Raw genomic sequence first — 18,441 nt, forward strand, 5'->3', positions numbered from 1 at the left:
GAATTTATCCATTTTTTCAAGGCTATCCAATTTATTGGCATGTAATTTTTCATAGCAGTCTCTTACGATTGTTATTTCTGTGGTGTTGGTTGTTATTTCTGCTCTCTCATTTGTAATTTTATTTATTTGAAACATTTCTCTTTTTATTTTCTTGATGAGTCTGGTTAGAGGTTTATCAATTTTGTTGATCTTTTTAAAAGAACCAGTTCCTGGTTTCATTGATCTGTTCTATTGTTTTTTTAGTTTCTATTTCATTTATCTGTGCTCTACTCTGTCCTTCCTTCTGCTGGTTTCAGGTCTTGTTTTCCTTTTCTAGGTCCTTTAGGTCCAAGTTTAGGTTATTTGAGCTTTTTCTTGCTTCTTGAGGTAGACCCGTTTTGCTATAAATTTCCCTCTTAGAAGTGCTTTTGCTGCTTTCCAGACGTTTTGAGCCACTGTGTTCTAATTTTCATTTGTTTCTATCACTTTTTAATTTCTTCTCAGATTTCCTGGTTGAATCATTCATTGTTTAGTAGCATATTACTTAATTTCCATGTGTTTGTGGTCTTTCCAGATTTTTCTTGTCGTTGACTTCTAGTTTTATAGCGTTGTGGTCAGGAAAGGTGCATGGTATGATTTCAGTCTTCCTGGATTTGTTGAGGTTCGTTTTGTGGGCTAATGTGTGATCTGTTCTGGAGAATGTCCCGTGCACGCTTGAAGAGAATGTTTATTCTGTTATTTTAGGATGGAATGTTCTGATTATATCTGTTAAATCCATCTGGTCCAGTGTGTCATTCAAAGTCATTACTTCCTTGTCAATGTTCTGTTTAGTTGATCTGTCCATTGCTGTAAGTGGGGCTGTTAAAATCCTCTACTGTTATTGTATTATTATAAATTAATTCCTTTATGTTTGTTATTATGTGTTTTATGTATTTAGATATTCCTACACTGGGTGTGTAAATATTTATAATTGTTATATCTTCTTGTTGGATTGTTCCCTTTATTATTAAATAGTGTCCTTCATTGCCTTTTGTTGCGGTTTTGTTTTAAAGTCTATTTTGTCCAATATAGGTGTTACTACTCTAGCTTTCTTTTGATGTCCATTTGCATAATAAATGTTTCTCCATCCTCTCACTTTCAATTTACAGGTGTCTTTAGGTTTAAATGAGTCTTTTGTAGACAGCATATAGATGGGTCTTGTTTTTTAATCCCTTCTGCTACCCTATGTCTTTTGATTGGAACATTTAGTCCATTTACACTCGAATTATTTATAAGTATGTATTTATTGCCATTTTATTACTTGTTTTGTGGTTGTTTCTGAAGGTTTTCTTTGATCCTTTCTTGTCTTTAATATTACATTTTTTAAATAAGAGCGTAGGAAGTGAAAAATTTACTGAAGTTGGCCTTGGCCAAATGACAAGAGAAGTGTGTTAAGACTGTGTGTGGGTGGCAGGCATGCAGGTCCCAGAAAGCAGGTAAAGCATTATGATGGTAGAACCCTAGGGATCCAGGCTGGTGACTAGGACTTCTGTAGGTTTAAGGGTTAGGAAGATGCTGGTGGAAAGTTTTATATAAGACTAAGAGTCAGAATTTAGGGCTTTAAAAAAAAAGTTATATTGGGTGTTCTAGCTATGATGGAGAAAACTGTGGCTTAGGATAATCAACTAATGGTCTGTATGTCCTAAATGAAGAATAGATAATTTGGGGAATCTGTTAGTTATCAAGGCAGTCAGTACCAAGCAGCTTATTAACAGGGGCAATTTCCACTGAATTTTTAAGGCATTACAGATTACACTGATTTTTTCATATAGATTTATGTGGGAAAGTGATAATTTACCTCAAGACTGGCTTCTAAATCTACAACATTGGGTAAAGAGAGGTACAGAATACATCAGAAACTTTGATAGCTTAATATACCAGGATGAGTTGCTTTAAGAATCAGAAAAAGAAAAACCATGTGCATCATTTGTTAAAACAGATAAATATGTTTAGAACTGTGTTTGAGAGTTTTTATCATGAAAAGATATAGTATTTTGTCATGTTTTTCTGCATCTATTGAGATGATCATATGATTTTTATCTTTCATTCTATTAATGTAGTGTCATCACATTTATTGATTTGTGTATGTTAAATCATCCTTCTACTTCAATGATAAAACCTATGTTATCATGGTGTACAGTTCTTTTAATGTGCTGTTGAATTCAGTTTGCTAGATTTTTTTGGTAATTTTGCCTCCATATGCATCAGAGATATTGGCCTGTAGTTCTCCTTTTAATAGAATCCTTACCGAATTTTATATCAGGGTAATGCCTCATAAGTGAATTTTGAAAGAGTTTGAGGAAGTTTGGCATTAATTCTTTTTTAAATGTTTGGTAAAACCCACCAGGGAAACTGTCTGGTCCTGGATTTTTTTCTTTGTTGGAAGATTTATGCTCAGTGATAAAATTTCTGTGCTTGTTATTCGTCTGTTTAGATTTTCTATTTCTTCATGATTCAGTTTTAGTGGGTTGTATGTTTCTAGGAATCTATCCATTTCTTCTAGTTTATCCAATATGTTGGTGTATAGTTGTTCATGGTAGTCTCCTATGACCTTTTGTAATTCTGTTATATCAGTTGTAATGCCTCCTTTTTTCATTTCTTTTTTTTTTTTTTTAAGATTTATTTATTTATTCATGAGAGACACAGAGAAAAGCAGAGACACAGGCAGAGGGAGAAGCAGGCTCTGCACAGGGAGCCTGATGTGGGACTTGATCTGGATTCTGGGATCACGCCCTGAGCCAAACACAGACGCCCAACTGCTGAGATACCGAGACGTCCCCTTTTTTTCATTTCTGATTTTGAGACTGCTCTTTTTTTCTTAGTTAGCCTAGGTAAATTTTTGTCAATTTTGTTTTATCTTTTCAAAAACGAGGTCTTAGTTTTATTAATCTTTATTATTGCTTTTCTGGTTTCCATTTTATTTACTTCTGTCCTGATCTTTGTTATCTTTCTTTCTGCTAACTTTGGACTTACATATTTTTTTCCTAATTCCTTCTGATGTGAAGTTAGGTTGTTTATTTGACTGTTTGTTGCCTTTCTTTTTTCTTAATATAGATGTTTATTGCCATAAACTTCCCTCTTAGAACTGCTTTTGGTGAACTTCCTAAGTTTTGTATGTTGTGTTTCCATTTCATTTGTATCAGAGTATTTTTTTATTTCTTTGACCCATTGGTTGTCCAGGAATGTGTTATTTATTTATTTATTTACTTATTTTTTATGATAGTCACAGAGAGAGAGAGAGGCAGAGACATAGGCAGAGGGAGAAGCAGGCTCCATGCACCGGGAGCCCGATGTGGGACTCGATCCCGGGTCTCCAGGATCGCGCCCTGGCCAAAGGCAGGTGCCAAACCACTGCGCCACCCAGGGATCCCATGTTATTTAATCTCTAGGTACTTGTGAGTTTTCTAGCTTTCCTTCTGTTGTTCACTGTTTCATACCATGTGCTTGGAAAAGATACTTGGTATGAGTTTGGTATTTTTAAATTTTCTAAGATGTGTTTAAAATCTGATATGATTTATCCTAGAGAATGTTGTGGATGTATTTGAGAAGAACACGTATTCTGTTGCTGTTGAAAGGTATATTCTGTATAAGTCTTCTGGGTCCATTTGGTTTAAAGTATAATTCAGTTTAACATTTCCTTTTTGATTTTCTGCATGAATAAGATATCCATTGTTGAAAGTGGGGTATCAAAATCCCCTACTGTTTAAAAAAATTTTTATTTAAATTCCAGTTAGTTAACAAACAATGTAATATTAGTTTCAGGTGTACAGTATAGTGATTCAACACTTCCATATAACACCTAGTGCTCATCACAAGTGCACTCCTTAATCCCCATCGCCTATTTAACTGCCACCCCCACCCACCTCCCCTCTGTAACCATCCATTTGTTCTCTATAGTTAAGAGTCTGTTTCTTGCTTTGCCTCTCTCTCTCTCTTTTTCCCATACTCTTTTTGTATTGCTATGTAGTACTCCTTTCAGGTCCTTTAGTATTTGAACAATATGTTTAGAGCATTTACTTTGTGATTTTTGTATTATCTTGATGAATTGACTCCTCATTATATAATGACCTTTGTTGTCTCTTGTGAACATTTTTAACTTAAACTCTTTTTTGTTGGATATAACTATAGCTACCCTTGCTCTCTTTTGATTTCTATTGCACGGAGCATCCTTTTCCATTCCTTTACTTTGAGCAATATATGTCTTTGAGCTATAGTTTTTTTGTAGGCAGCATATAGTTGGGTCTTTTTCTTTTTTAAAAAGATTTTATTTATTTATTTGAGAGAGAGAGAACACACATGAGTGGTGGTGGAGGGGCAGAGGGAGAGGGAGAAGCATACCCCTTGCTGAGCAGAGCCTGATGTGGTGCTGGATCCCAGGACCTGGAGATTATGACCTGAGCTGAAGGCAGATGCTTAACAAACTGAGCCACCTAGGTGCCCCCGGTCTTTTTTTTTTTTAAATCCATCAAACCACTTTATGCCTTTTGATCGGTGAATTTAAATCATTTAAATTAAGAGTAATTATTTATAGGTAAGGACTTACTAATGCTAGGTTATTAATTGTTTTCTGGCTATTATGTAGTTCCCTTGTATCTTTTTTCCTTTCTTGCTACCTTCCTTTATGAATAATTTTCCAAAGTGGTATGCTTGGAGCCACTTAATCTTTTGTGTATCTACTGTAGGTTTTTGCTTTGTGGTTACCAGGAGATTTACATAAAACAACTTGTAGATATAACAGTCTATTTTACATTGATAGCAATGTAACATTTTTTTTTAGCAATGTAACATTAATTGCATACAAAACTCTACCTTTTATTCTCCTTTTATGTTTTTGATGTCATAATTAAACTTTTTTTTAATATTGTGTATCCATTAACAAATTATTGTAGATATACTTATTTTAATGCTTTTGTCCTTTATACTAGAATTAAGTGGTTAAGATACCACTAGATTATATGCTTACCTTTACAAATATCTAGTATATTTTCATGTTATTAATTTATGTCCTTTCATTAGTTTAAAGAACTCCTTTTAACATTTCTTAAAGGCAGGTATAATGGTGCTTAACTCCATTAACCCCTAACTGTGGCTTCAAATGCAAACCAACTAATTCAAGACTCATACTCCTGTAACTGCCTTTACCAAGCTATAAAACTCTGGATATTATCCATATACTGTAACCATTCCAGATCTCCTGTGCCTCAGAATCAGCTGAAATTATTTAATGTGCCAATCTTAAACCTGTTTACTCTGCCTTGCCCATTCTTTCTTATAGAAAACAGAAAGTGTCTTTTCTAATTCCCCTCTCTCTTTCTGTCTTATGACCAATTCTAGTGCTTCCTGTGTGAGGTACTTCATTGTTTTTGCAGTTAATGAAAGCATCAGAGTTTGGATTAAAATCAGCTTGGTTACAAAGCCTATATAGTCTTCTCTGTATGCTGCTGCTGCAAGATTTGTCTATCTCTGAGAATCAATTTTTCATTTTAACCTGGAGCTCACCTAGATTTGTGGCCACAAATTTCTAGTCATTATTATAAACATTAGAGAATATCTTTAAAGATTTTCTTTATTTATTTGATAGAAGGAGAGAGAGAGAGGAGAGAGAGAGAGACAGAAAGCACAAGCAAAGGGAGAGGCAGAGGGAGAAGCAGGCTCCCTGTTGAGCAGGGAGCCAGACTCGGGACTCAATCTCAGGACCCTGGGATCATGACCTGAGCTAAAGGCAGACACTTAACTGACTGAGCCACCTAGGCATCCTAAGAACATGATTTTTTGAGTGAGTCTAAATATGTGTTTGTATCTATTTCCTACCTGTTATTAACCAAGCAGTTTTGATCTAAGTATTTTCATCTTTTGTAACTTCTGTGCATTTATTTGTACAATGCAAATAATACCTCCAGAATATTGGTTGTTATGAATATAAATTGCATAATGTTTGCAATCTTGCAGCATAGAGCCAGGCACTTCTGTATTTCTTTTTTTTTTCATCTTCTCCTCTGAGTATATAAGAAAAAATTTTATGTGCATGATACTATTTTTTGGGTTTACCCATAAGAAGTATAAAAAAGGACCCGTTTCATGAGTTTCTCAATATCTCAAGGCTGAAGTAAGGAATATTATTAACAACTGAGATAGCGGAAGCTCAGAGATATTAAGTAGCTTTCAATTTGTAATAAATATGGCAGAAAATTTTATTTAAATGTTAACTGATTCTGTTCATCATTCCATTTAGATATTGAGGTTTTGCAATTCTTCTTCCCTTAATCTACCTGCCAAAAAATTAAGTTGACTTCTAGAGAGTTTGAACCAAAGAGATCTAGAGAAGGATCAATAAGCTCTTCAGAACAGGGTGGGCATGGCTCTGTACTGAAAAGAGGAGGGTTAAGTTTATGACTATGTATTCAATGGTGAGATCTAAAGATTCTTTCAACTGCTGGATTCTAAGAATGTTTGCAGCCAGCCTGATTATGAATGTTCTCCTTGACTCCCTAAGATTGAAAATTGTTGGGCTCTTCTTTGATGACATGAACCTACCCAAGAAAACAGAACTACAACTATTGTTGTATGGTGGGCCCCAAAGAAAGTGGCCCACACAGATCACCCTTTCCTTAAAACAAAATCCACTAGTTGACAAGTCTAGCCCAATTACAATGATTGTTCAGTCAAGTTGTTACTGTTTTTTAAATACATGGAGATAGCTAGTCATTAGAGGGATGATTGTATATTAAAAAAAAGAGAGAAAAAATAATTTGGAAATAAATGTTATGTGACGGTTGTCTTCTTACTTTGCTCAGGGAAGTAGCCTATGTTTGCTCGAATGTGAGAAGCCAGAGAGGTGCCATGTTGATCAGCCATACTCATGGTGATTGCAATGGGCAAGGAGTTCCTACAAGAGCTGTCCATGTAGGCAGCTTGCTGGGTATGGTTTTGGAGAAACAGATGCTGGGACAGGAATATAGTGTTGAGACAGTCCTAAATTAGAATAGAGGAGTAGGAGGAGCTTGAGGAGCAATCATCTTAGAGTGGAGACTCTTAAGAACTTTCTTGATTTTCTTTATCTGTCCTTCTCCCTTGAATCTGCTTTCATGGTTAGAAACTGCTGGACCATAATTGTACAGAATATGACAGGAGCTAGCACTTTGTTGTGTGCCATAGGTCAGCCAAATGCTCCAACTCTGTTTTCTGGTCTAAAAGCTCCTCCCTCTCAAAGGTTCCCCTGGACTCCCATGCAGATCAGCAGTGGGCTGTCTCTGCTGAGCTTGAATTTTGGAATCGGTGTGTAATTTGATGACTCCTTTCTAAGTCAGCTGACATTTTTAGGTTTTCTGCCTGAATTTCTGAAACAGAGATGGGACAGAGGAATGATGTTGCAGGAAGGGAGTGGGTCTTGAAGGAGAGCCTCTGACATTCCATTGTCATCTTCCATAAAGAGAAGGAGGAGAAGCAACACTTCTCCCCATCTGTGGCTGAAAAAAGAGGTAATGGGTAAAGAACCATCTTGAGGCATAGTAAGAAAACAGGACATTAAAATTTTTAAAACCTCAATTTCCACATGACCTGTACTCTCTTTAATATGGGTGTGTTTTCTAAGTTACAATCTAAAATATTTATCTATAATGTAAAAAATCTGTATTGATATCTATATCTATCTATCTGTCATCTATCTATTATTTGTCTATCATCTATCTATCTATCTATCTATCTATCTATCTATCTATCTATCCAAGTTTATTTATATTTGTTTGGCTTGGATTGCTTAACAGAAACAAAAGAAAGTGGAGAGGGAATAGAAATGTCCATTATCCTGCATCTATTTATATGATGCATCTATCCTGCATCTATTTATATGAGAGGCATTGTTATGCACTTCACATGGGTGACACAGTCAGTATTTCTGGATGGGAGTAAAGAGGCAATGAAAGGAAAAATAGACAAATGGGACTATGTCAAACTTGTAAATTGTTGTGAATCAAAGAAAACAATCAATTGAGCAAAAAACAAACCACAGAATAAGAGAGTATATTTGTAAATTATATATCTGATGAGCAGGTAATATTCAGAATATACAAAGAACTTTTACAATTCAACAGCAACAAAAACAAATAACCCGATTAAAAGGTGGGCAAAAGACTGCTATGAACTGAATGTGTGCCTTCCAAATTCATATGTTAAAACCTAATCCAGTGAGATTGTATTTGGAGGTAGGGCCTTTGGGAAGTGATTAGATCATTAAGGCAGAACTCTCATAAATGGGTTTGTTGCTTTTATAAAAGAGACCCCAGAAAGCTCCTTTGCCCTTGCCACCATGTGGGGTTATAGCAAGAAGTTAGCTATCTATAAACCAGGAAGCAAGCTCCCACCAGGCACCGAATCTCCTAGTGCCTTAATCTTGGACTTTCTAGCCTCCATAACTGTGAGAAATAAATTTCTGTTGTTAATAATTTAGAAATAAAAATAATTTCCGTTTATCAGACAGCCAATCTATGGTATTGTATTATAGCAACTCAAATGGACTAAGATAGACTTTTCTCCAAAGATCATATATAGATGGCCAACAAGCAAATGAAAAGATGCTCAATATCACTAATCATCAGAAAATTCAAGTCAAATCCACAATGAGATATCATTTCACACTCATTAAGATGGTTACTAAAAAAGAAAACAGAAAACAAGTGTTGGTAAGGATATTGAAAAACTGGAACCTGGGTGCATTATTGTTGGGTTTGTAAAATGATGGAAAATAATATGGAGGTTTTTCAAAAAATTAAATATAGAACCATATGATCTAGCAATCCCATTTCTGGGTATATATGTAAAAGAATTGAAAGTAGGATCTTAAAGACATATTTGCAGCTCTAATTGACTACAGCTAAGAGATGGACACAACCCAAATGTCCATCGATGAGGCATGAGGACACAAAATGTGGCATATACATACCTAGGAATATTATTCATCCCTAAAAAGTACAGAAATCTTGTGACATGATACAAAATGGGTGAACCTTGAGGATATTATGCTAAGTGAAAGAAGTGATCACAAAAAGACAAATACTATATGATCCACTTATAGAGGTATCTAAATAGTCAAATTGATAGAAACAGAAAGAAAGATAGTGATTACCAGAGGTTGCAAGGAAGAAGAAAAGGGGAATTATTATTTAATGGGTACAGATTTTCAAACCTGCAAGATGAAAAAGTTCCAGAGATCTGTTTCACGATGAAAATATACTTAAAAAAAAAAAAGAAAATATACTTAACACTCCTGAACTATTACACACTTAAAAATAGTAAAGATGGTTAATTTTATGTTATGGTGTTTTTTTGTCACAATAAAAAGTTAATAAAAAATAAACCTAGTAAAATATGTTCCTGCCTCTTACCTTGACAAACTACTTTCCCGACCCCGGAAGGCCAGATTCAAATTTAGAATCCTGAGAATCTATGAAGTTCCATGCCAAAATGTGGTAGCACAGGGACAGCCACCCAGATTCTTAGGTGCCTGCTATGGACCACAGCTTACTCCCTCTACTTCTCTCATTTCCCTTACAATGTGAGGTGCCTACACGTATGCAGCTATAAATACTACAAGCCACATGCTCAATTGCCATCCACATCCCTTGCATATAGCTTCTGCTTGACCACCCAGGAGTGAACATACTAACAGTGTGGTTTGCTTTTGGAAAGATGGACCCAGGCCCTAAGAGCTGAGAAGTGTTGCTCCAGGCCAAAATTTATGTGTGATCTTTAAGGACTGACTATAGGCAATTATGAAGGTTTTTCTTTTTTCTTTTCTTTCTTTCTTTTTTTTTTTTTTTGGCTTTTCTTGGCAGGCCTCACAGGGGAAAGCTCTAACTGGCTCCAGCCTCCATATGGAGAAAAGGAAATACTCAACTCAAGCCCATTCTGGCCATCTTATGAATTCTACCAAATATTTAAGGAAAAATTATATCAATTCTCTACAATTTCTTTTAGAAGATAATAGCATTCTATGTGGTCAGCATTACTTTAATCCTAAAAGCAGGCAAAGACAGTATAAGGAAAAAAAACCCCAACAAACTACAGACTACTATCTCTCATGAACAAAATGTAAAAAATTTTCAACAAAATATTAGCAAATAGAATCCAACAATATATAAAAAGGATTATAGACCATGACTAGATGGGATTTATCCCAGTTATGCAGGGATGATTCAACATTCAAAAGTGAGTTAATGTACTTTATCAAATAAACAGACTAAAAATCACATAATCATATGAATAGGTGGAGGGAAAGCATTTGACAAAATACAACACCCACTCCTGATAAAACCTCTCCGTTTTAGATCTTTTCTGTATTCCTGTAGAATAGGAACTTCCTCTACTTGAAAAAGAACACCTACACAAAATCTATAGCTAACATCATACTTAATGGTAAGAAACTCAAATCTCTCCCACTAAAATCAAAACAGAGTAAGGATGTCCCTTTCATGACTGCTATTCAAGGTAGTACTGGTAGTTCTAGTGGATGCAGTAAACATGAAAAAAAATCTAAGTTATACAGATTGAGAAAGAAAAATCTAAGTTATACAGTTATAAAACTGTCTTTTTTATAGTAAAGTGAAAGGATACAAGGTTAGCATACAAAAGTTGATTGCTTTCTCCAGCAAAGACCAAGTAGAATTTGAAATTAAAAACACAATGCCACTTAGTTTGGCACCCCTAAAAATGAAATATGTAAGGATAAATCTAACAAAATATGAACAAGAGCTGTATGAGGAAAATACGAACCCCTGATGAAATAAATCAAAGAATGACTAAATAACGAATAAATATTTCATACATGTCTATGAGCAAGAAGACTCAATGTCAAGATTTTAGTTCTGGACTTGACTTACAGATTCAATGCAATTCCAGCCAAAATCCCAGCAAGTTATTTTTTGCATATTAACAAGCTAATTCTAAAATTTATACGGAGAGGCAAAAGACCCAAAATAGAAGGAAGCTTGACTTAAAAGTTGGAGAATTGACACTACCTCATATCAAGACTTACTATAATGCTATAGTAAGACAGTATGATAGTGGCAGAAAAATAGACAAATTAATGGAACAGAATAGAGACCCCAGAAATAAACCCATATAAATATAGTCAATTGATCCTTGACAAAGTGGAAAAAAAAAATCTGACCAAAGATAGCCTTATGAAAAAATGATGCTGGACATAAACATGCAAAAAAAAAAAAAAAAGAATTAGAGCTTACATGACATACAAAAATACCCCAAAATGATTCATAAACCTAAAACTCCTAGAAGATAACATAGCAAAAGATATAGATGATCTTAGGTGTGGCAATAACTTTTAGGTAACAGAATAACAATTTATGGAGGAAAGAATTGATAAAGTTGACTTCATTAAAATTAAATTTAAATAAATGAATTTAATTCAAATAAATTAAAATCTTCTACTCTGCAGAAAGACACTGTCAAGAAAATAAAAAAGACAAGCCACAGTCTATAAGAAAATATTTGCAAAAGATATATCGGATAAAGGACTGTTTTTTTATTTTTATATATTTTTTATTTATGATAGTCACACAGAGAGAGAGAGAGAGGCAGAGACACAGGCAGAGGGAGAAGCAGGCTCCATGCGCCGGGAGCCCGATGTGGGATTCGATCCCGAGGCTCCAGGATCGCGCCCTGGGCCAAAGGCAGGTGCCAAACCGCTGCGCCACCCAGGGATCCCAGGACTGGTTTTTTTTTAAATGACAATAGAAGATCTTTTTTTTTTTTTTTTTTAAGATTTTATTTATTTATTCATGAGAGACACAGAGAGAGAGAGAGAGGCAGAGACACAGGCAGAGGGAGAAGCAGGCTCCAATGCAGGGAGCCTGACTGGGACTTGATCCAGAGTCTCTAAGATCAGGCCCTGGGCTGAAGGCGCTAAACCGCTGAGCCACCGGGCTGCCCTGATAAAGGATTGTTATGCAAAATATACAAAATATCCATCTCTGGATGAACCTTGAGGACATTATGATTAGTAAGATAAGTCAGAAAGAAAGAAAAATACTGCATGATATCATTTATGGGTGGAATCTAAACAGATTCCAAACTCTTAAAAACAGAAACTAAAATGTGATTACCAGGGGATGAGAGTAGGATGATAGGACAAATGTTAAGAGTGCAAACTTTCAGTGTGTAGTAAAAAGTCCTAGAGATCTATACACAAAATAGTGGATATTGACAGCTATATTGTATGTATCATCAAACTTGCTAAGAGACTAGAACTCAATTATTTCAAAAGCTAAACGGGAATGATAATTATGTAACATGATGAGGTGCTAATTATCACTACAATGGCAGTGATATATATTATAAAAATAGCTGTATCAAATTAACACATTATACACTTTAAATTTACTTAACGTTATAAGTCAAATATAGTTCAATTAAAAAAGGAGAGGAATAACCTGATTAAAAAACAGGTCAAAGATTTAACAGACACCTCACCAAAGAAGATAGACAGAGGCAAAAAAGCATATAAAATGATGTCTCACATCATATATCATCAGGGAAAAGTAAATTAAAGCAATGAGATATCACTACACACCTGTTTGAATGATCAAACTAAAAAAACACTGACAACTGCATATATTGGAAAGATGTAGAGCAGCAGGAACTCTTATTCAGTGTTGGTGGGAATGGAAACGGTGCAGCCACAGTGTGGTGGTTTCTTACAAAATTAAACATACTCTTACCATACAATCCAGCAACTGTGCTCCTTGGTATTTACCCAAAGGAGGTGAAAAACATGCACATAGGTATTTATGGCAGATGTATTCATAATTGCCAAAACTTCGAGGCAACTAAGATGTTCTTCAGTTTGTGAATGGGTAAATAAGCTGTGGTATATCCAGACAATGGAATGTTATTCAGTGCTAAAAAGAAATGAGCTATCAAACCATGAAATGACATGGAAGAAACTTAAATGCATATTAATAAGTGAAAGAAGTAACGCTATGACAATCTGAAAAGGCAAAAAACTATGGAGACAGTAGGTTAATGCTTGTCAGGGTTTCTAGGGGAGGGAGGGATGGACAAGTGGAAATCAGAGGGTTTTAGGGCACAGAAACTATTCTATGGGATACTATCATGGTTATGCATATAACAGATACATGGCATTATACATTTGTCCAAACCCATAAAATGAAAACATGTGCACCTTATCTCAAATCCAAGTAATGTGGGCTGATAATTAAAGCTCTACCAATGGCTTATTTCTTAAAAGATTTTATTTATGAGAGAGAGAGAGAGAGAGAGACTGAACAAGCATGGGGAGAGGGAGAAGCAGATTTTCCACTGAGATGATCTTAGGTGTGGCAATGTGAGAGCCTAATGCAGGGCTGGATCCCAGGACTCTGGGATCATGACCTGAGCTAAAGGCAGAGATTTAACCGAGTCAACTGATTATTTTCCAAGTACTCAGTTGCTGCAAAAGTATAAATTTTCATTAGGCAGCTGGAATTTCTTCTAATTTGTCCTAAACTTGAGGTCCCAGGGTATTTATTCTTAGTTCTGGTTACACATAATAATCACCTTAGGAGCTTTTAAAATGAATGATGTCAGATTCCTACCTATACTAATTTTGATCTATTGATCTGTAGCATTTTTGACATTGAGCTCTATGTTTCTGTGAAGGCAGTGAAGTTTAGCTAAAGAAAGCAAAACTTTTGTTTTTAAAAAGTTTTGTGTTTATTGAAACTAGAATAATTTTGTAACTTGAAAAACTGGCACGGGATGCAGTTTATCCTGAGTAAAATGAAGCTGCTGAGGAACAGTTTGAGACTGTTAGTCTCTGCTGGGCTGAGAGGACTCAGGAAAAGTTCAGGTAGGATCAGGAATAGGAGTAGGTGGAAGTAGAAATAGAATATATTGCAACTTATAGATCAAGAGCAAAACAATCTGAGTGTGAACTGCACACTTTCCCTTCTTCCCGTCTTTGCATAGCCCTAAATCCTCTGTCCTTGGCTACTTTGTGTATCCTCTAGAGTAATCTCTCTTACCGCTTCACCATTTTTCTGTTTCTATGTTATTGGTTTCCAAATTACTACTTACTGTTTGCTCTTAGAATCAACCTATGATTAATGCAGAGAAAATTTTTAGCTAATGGTAATTATATGTAGATGCTCAAGAGACTCCCTGGAAAGAATCTTGGTTTTTTAAATTGAAATAGCTATTTAAAGGTGGTCTGGAGAAGCAACTCCTGTCATGGGGCGTCACATCCTCTTGTGATGATTTTTCTTAATTTCTTTTTAAAACTGATGAGAAAAAAAAAAAAACAGAGGAAAACATAATTTTAAGAGCATATAATATTTTTCTTCTGATAAGTTGCTTGTCAGAAGTAATTTAATAGGTTCTGTTGAGTAATTATCAAGTGGTAAATGTAAGCCCCTGGAACATCACCTCTCATGCTGGCTAAAATTTCTCAAGTTCTAAACAATATTGGTTTACAGATGAAATGACCTTTAAAAAAACTCTAATCCTTAGTTTTTATAATTTCAGCTTATGGATGAGTGAAGAAAAGTTCCTTGTAATTGAAGAAGATATCCATCTGTATGTAGATTTATTATCTATCTATCTATCTATCTATCTATCTATCTATCTATCTATCATCTATCTATCTATCTATCATCTATCATCTATCATCTATCTATCATCTATCATCTTTTAAATCTGAAGGATTTCACAACATGGTCATTCTGAATAGTTAAAAGTTAGTGAGTAGACTTAGAGTTCCACCTAAGAAGGAAAAACTGCTACTGGAATTGTCTTTGAACCATAAACAACTAGAAAACCAGACGAGGTATATGAAACAATATCTTCTAGGCTTATGACAACAGGCAGCACCAAACTGATTCCTGAAAGCAGGGAAACAAACATGAGCCAATGGTAATACCAGCTTACCTGCCTGTAGGAATTTTCCATGCCATCTTCTGGGTGGGAAATTCTAGAAAGAATGAGTATTGTAAAACCTAGAACACACCTAAGTAATAATTTTAAAAAAGATCTATAGCTAATAAACCAATAGTGGTAAAATCAAATCATCAAAAAACCCTCAATCAGATGGAAAGAAGGCAAAAGAAAGAAGGAAAAAAGAAGAAAGAAGAAATAAATAAATAAGTAAAGAAAGAAAGAAAGAAAGAAAGAAAGAAAGAAAGAAAGGAATAAATGACAATTGGCAGAAGTAGAAAACCTATAGCAAGGATGGAACTTTTAAACACAACCAAATTGAATTAAATGCTATGGGCTTAAATATTCCAAGTAAAGTGGAGAAATTGTCAGATTGGATAAAAGGTATTACTCAACTATATGTTTTCCCAAGAAATCTACTTTAAATATAAAGACATAGATAGCTAAAACTATAATGATGGGAAAAAACATACTGTGAAAACCTCAATCAAAAGGAAGCTGGAGTGACCATAGCATGGATGGTCAGCATTAGGCCAAATAGACTTCAAAGCAAGTAATATTACTAGAAATAAGGATGGACATTTCAGAATGATAAAGGAATCAATTCATCAAGGTGACATAATACTCCTAAATAAATTCATGTATTAGTAGTTTCAAAATATATGAACCAAAACTGACAGAGCTGAAAGGAAAAATAGACAAGTCTACCATTAGTTGGAGATTGCAATATTATTCTATCATTAATTGATAAAAGAGGTAAAAAAAATTAATAAGGACATAGAAAATATCCATAAATTGACATTTTTAGAACACTTTACCAATAAGTAGTGAAATACCTAATCTTTTAGGTGCACATGGAACATATTTCAAGATAAAACCTATCATGGAGAATAAAACAAACCACCATAGCTCAAAAAAGTTGAAATTATATAGAGTGCGTACCCTTACCATAACAAATAGAAACTATGAGTGATTTATGGAAAGATATCTGGAAAATCTTCAAATCTTCAAAAATGAACACCCTACTTCTAAATAACACACAGGCCAAAGAAGAAGTCACACTTAGTGAATATGAAGGTACATTAATCGAAACTTTTGGAATGCTGCTAAAGCAATGCTAATAGAGAAAGCTGACATTAAATGATTAATTTAGAACAGAAGGAAATTCTAAAATTAGTAATCTATGCTTCCACCTTAATAAACAAACAAACAAAAAGAATAAGAATGAAGAAAATAATATAGATAAGCATGGAATTCAATGAGATGGGAAACATAAATAGTAGAAAGAAAGAAGTGAAACTCAAGCTGGTCTTTGACAATATTAATAAAGTGACAAATATCTAGCCATAAATATATGAGAGAGAGACATACAGATGGAATCACACAGCATAAAAAGGAGCAGAAATGAGATGAAGATACTATTATTGGATATCTTAGTGAAAATACTAGAACCCAGGATAGAGGGGACCTGACACAGGAGAGCAGCAAAGAGACTGTAGGTTGACAGTCATGCCTCAGATTGTAGAGTGAGTCCAGAATGGAGGAGTGAGTCAGAGGATGGAGGCCTTCAGGAGAGAAATGAAGTTAGTAGCTCATCCCAAAAATTTGGATATTTGGAAAATAATATTAAGAAGTATTTGACAGATATTACGGAGCATCTGAAAATATAAAGGAGAGAGACTTAGTATTGGCCAATTGTTACAATTCCAGGAAAAATTACAAATGGTACAAGTAAGAAAATAATCAAAAGTACAATATTTGGTTCTGCAGGGATGGTTCATTCTGCATTATCAGAGATCTAATACTGTTGACATTAAGTATGGAGAATAAAAAAATTGTATTATAACCATTTTGGAAGAATATGGAAAGGAATTGGGATGGGGAGTGTTAGATAATCAGCATCTAAGTAGACATTATGCATTCAACAAATATTTATCAGTAACTGTTATGAGTTAGGTGTTATTACAGATTATGAGTACTGTCTAAGAAATAATGAAATCCTCAAAGAGCATTGTAAACATATAATGGAGAAACACAGAGGTGGATGCCAGAGGAAACAGATAAAAGATTTGAAAGCTGCTCCTCTGGGCAGCAGAACTGGGTGCTTGAAGCAATAACTGTTAGTTTTAGTAGCATTTAAGTTTTAAACCACATGCATGCATTATTTTTAAAGATAAAAATTGACTAAAGTATTCTGTTCTCTTATATATTGTTTTACTGGTGGCCTTAATACAGGTCATATTTTATGTAAAGAAGCATGATTGTGTTAAAACAGTATATTTGATAGTGTAGTAGTTAAAAGTGTAGACTCAAGAAGTCAGATAGGGCTGGGTTAAATTCCAACTCTGACTTTGGCCCCGTGATCTTAAGCAAGTTATGTAACCGTTGTACTTCGAAGCATTCTTGTCTGTGGACTGGGACTAATAATAATATGCACCTCATAGTGCCAGTAACTGGCACATAGTATTGCCAATAAGTGGTTAATGTCTCTTATTATTCATTAAAGCATAAGATTATAGTATCAAACCATAACCCTATTGCCTTCAGAGATGAGGTATACAAACAACGGATATGCTCTCCAGGCATGACCCAAGATATATGAGGCATGACCCAAAATATATAGGGTATGATACTTATGGATATCTTATCTCTGAGGTGTGTTTCTCAGCTGAAAAAATTTATAACGTTGCTAAATTAACTTCCTCCTCAAATAGTTACCGACATTTTTGTTATCCTTTATTGTGTACACATTTGTTTCAGAGATTAGTCTCATACTCCCAAAGTCCCTAGGAGGGGAGGGAATGTACTTAGAACAGGAATTAGTATCCTCAGTTTAGTAATAGGGAACAGAAGTGCTGAGATTTTAAGGTTTCCTTAAAGGTCAATAGAGCGTACTAGTGGTGACTTGAAATTAAAAACTAATTCCACTGTCTCTAAACCTTGCTTTTCCCTCTCCTCTGGATGGTAGCCTTGTAAGTCTGCACACCTACAGCTCTACGCAATAGTGTGGCTGCATAATATTGAGGTTTACTCTATTCTTTTGTGCGAGGAGAACATAGGAAAATAAAAGAGATTATTATTATCTATTCTCCAGGACAGGGATTGGCAAACTCAGCCCAATCCAGCCCACTGTCTGAATTTGGGATAAAATTTCATTGGAACAAAGCCACATCCATTCCTTTATACATTCCTGTTAGAATGGTGGAGCAGTGTAGTGGCAACAGAGATCCTATGGACTGTGCAACCTAAAATATATACTATCTGGTCCTTTCTGGAAATGTGTGCCAATCCCTGCTCTAGGAAACTGATGCTCAAGATGTTACACAATTTATCTGAGATTATACAGCTAGTAAAAAAAAAAGAACAACTCGCCTAGAATCCAGGATTTGGGACCATCAGTCTGCTGTCCTCCGCCATACCTTGTTCTCTTCTGGTGGCATCTCCCTTTACCTTTATATTTAAGTAAATTTAATTTAATAC

This window comes from Vulpes lagopus, chromosome 10, assembly GCF_018345385.1.
Source record: "Vulpes lagopus strain Blue_001 chromosome 10, ASM1834538v1, whole genome shotgun sequence".
In the NCBI taxonomy this organism is placed as follows: domain Eukaryota; kingdom Metazoa; phylum Chordata; class Mammalia; order Carnivora; family Canidae; genus Vulpes; species Vulpes lagopus.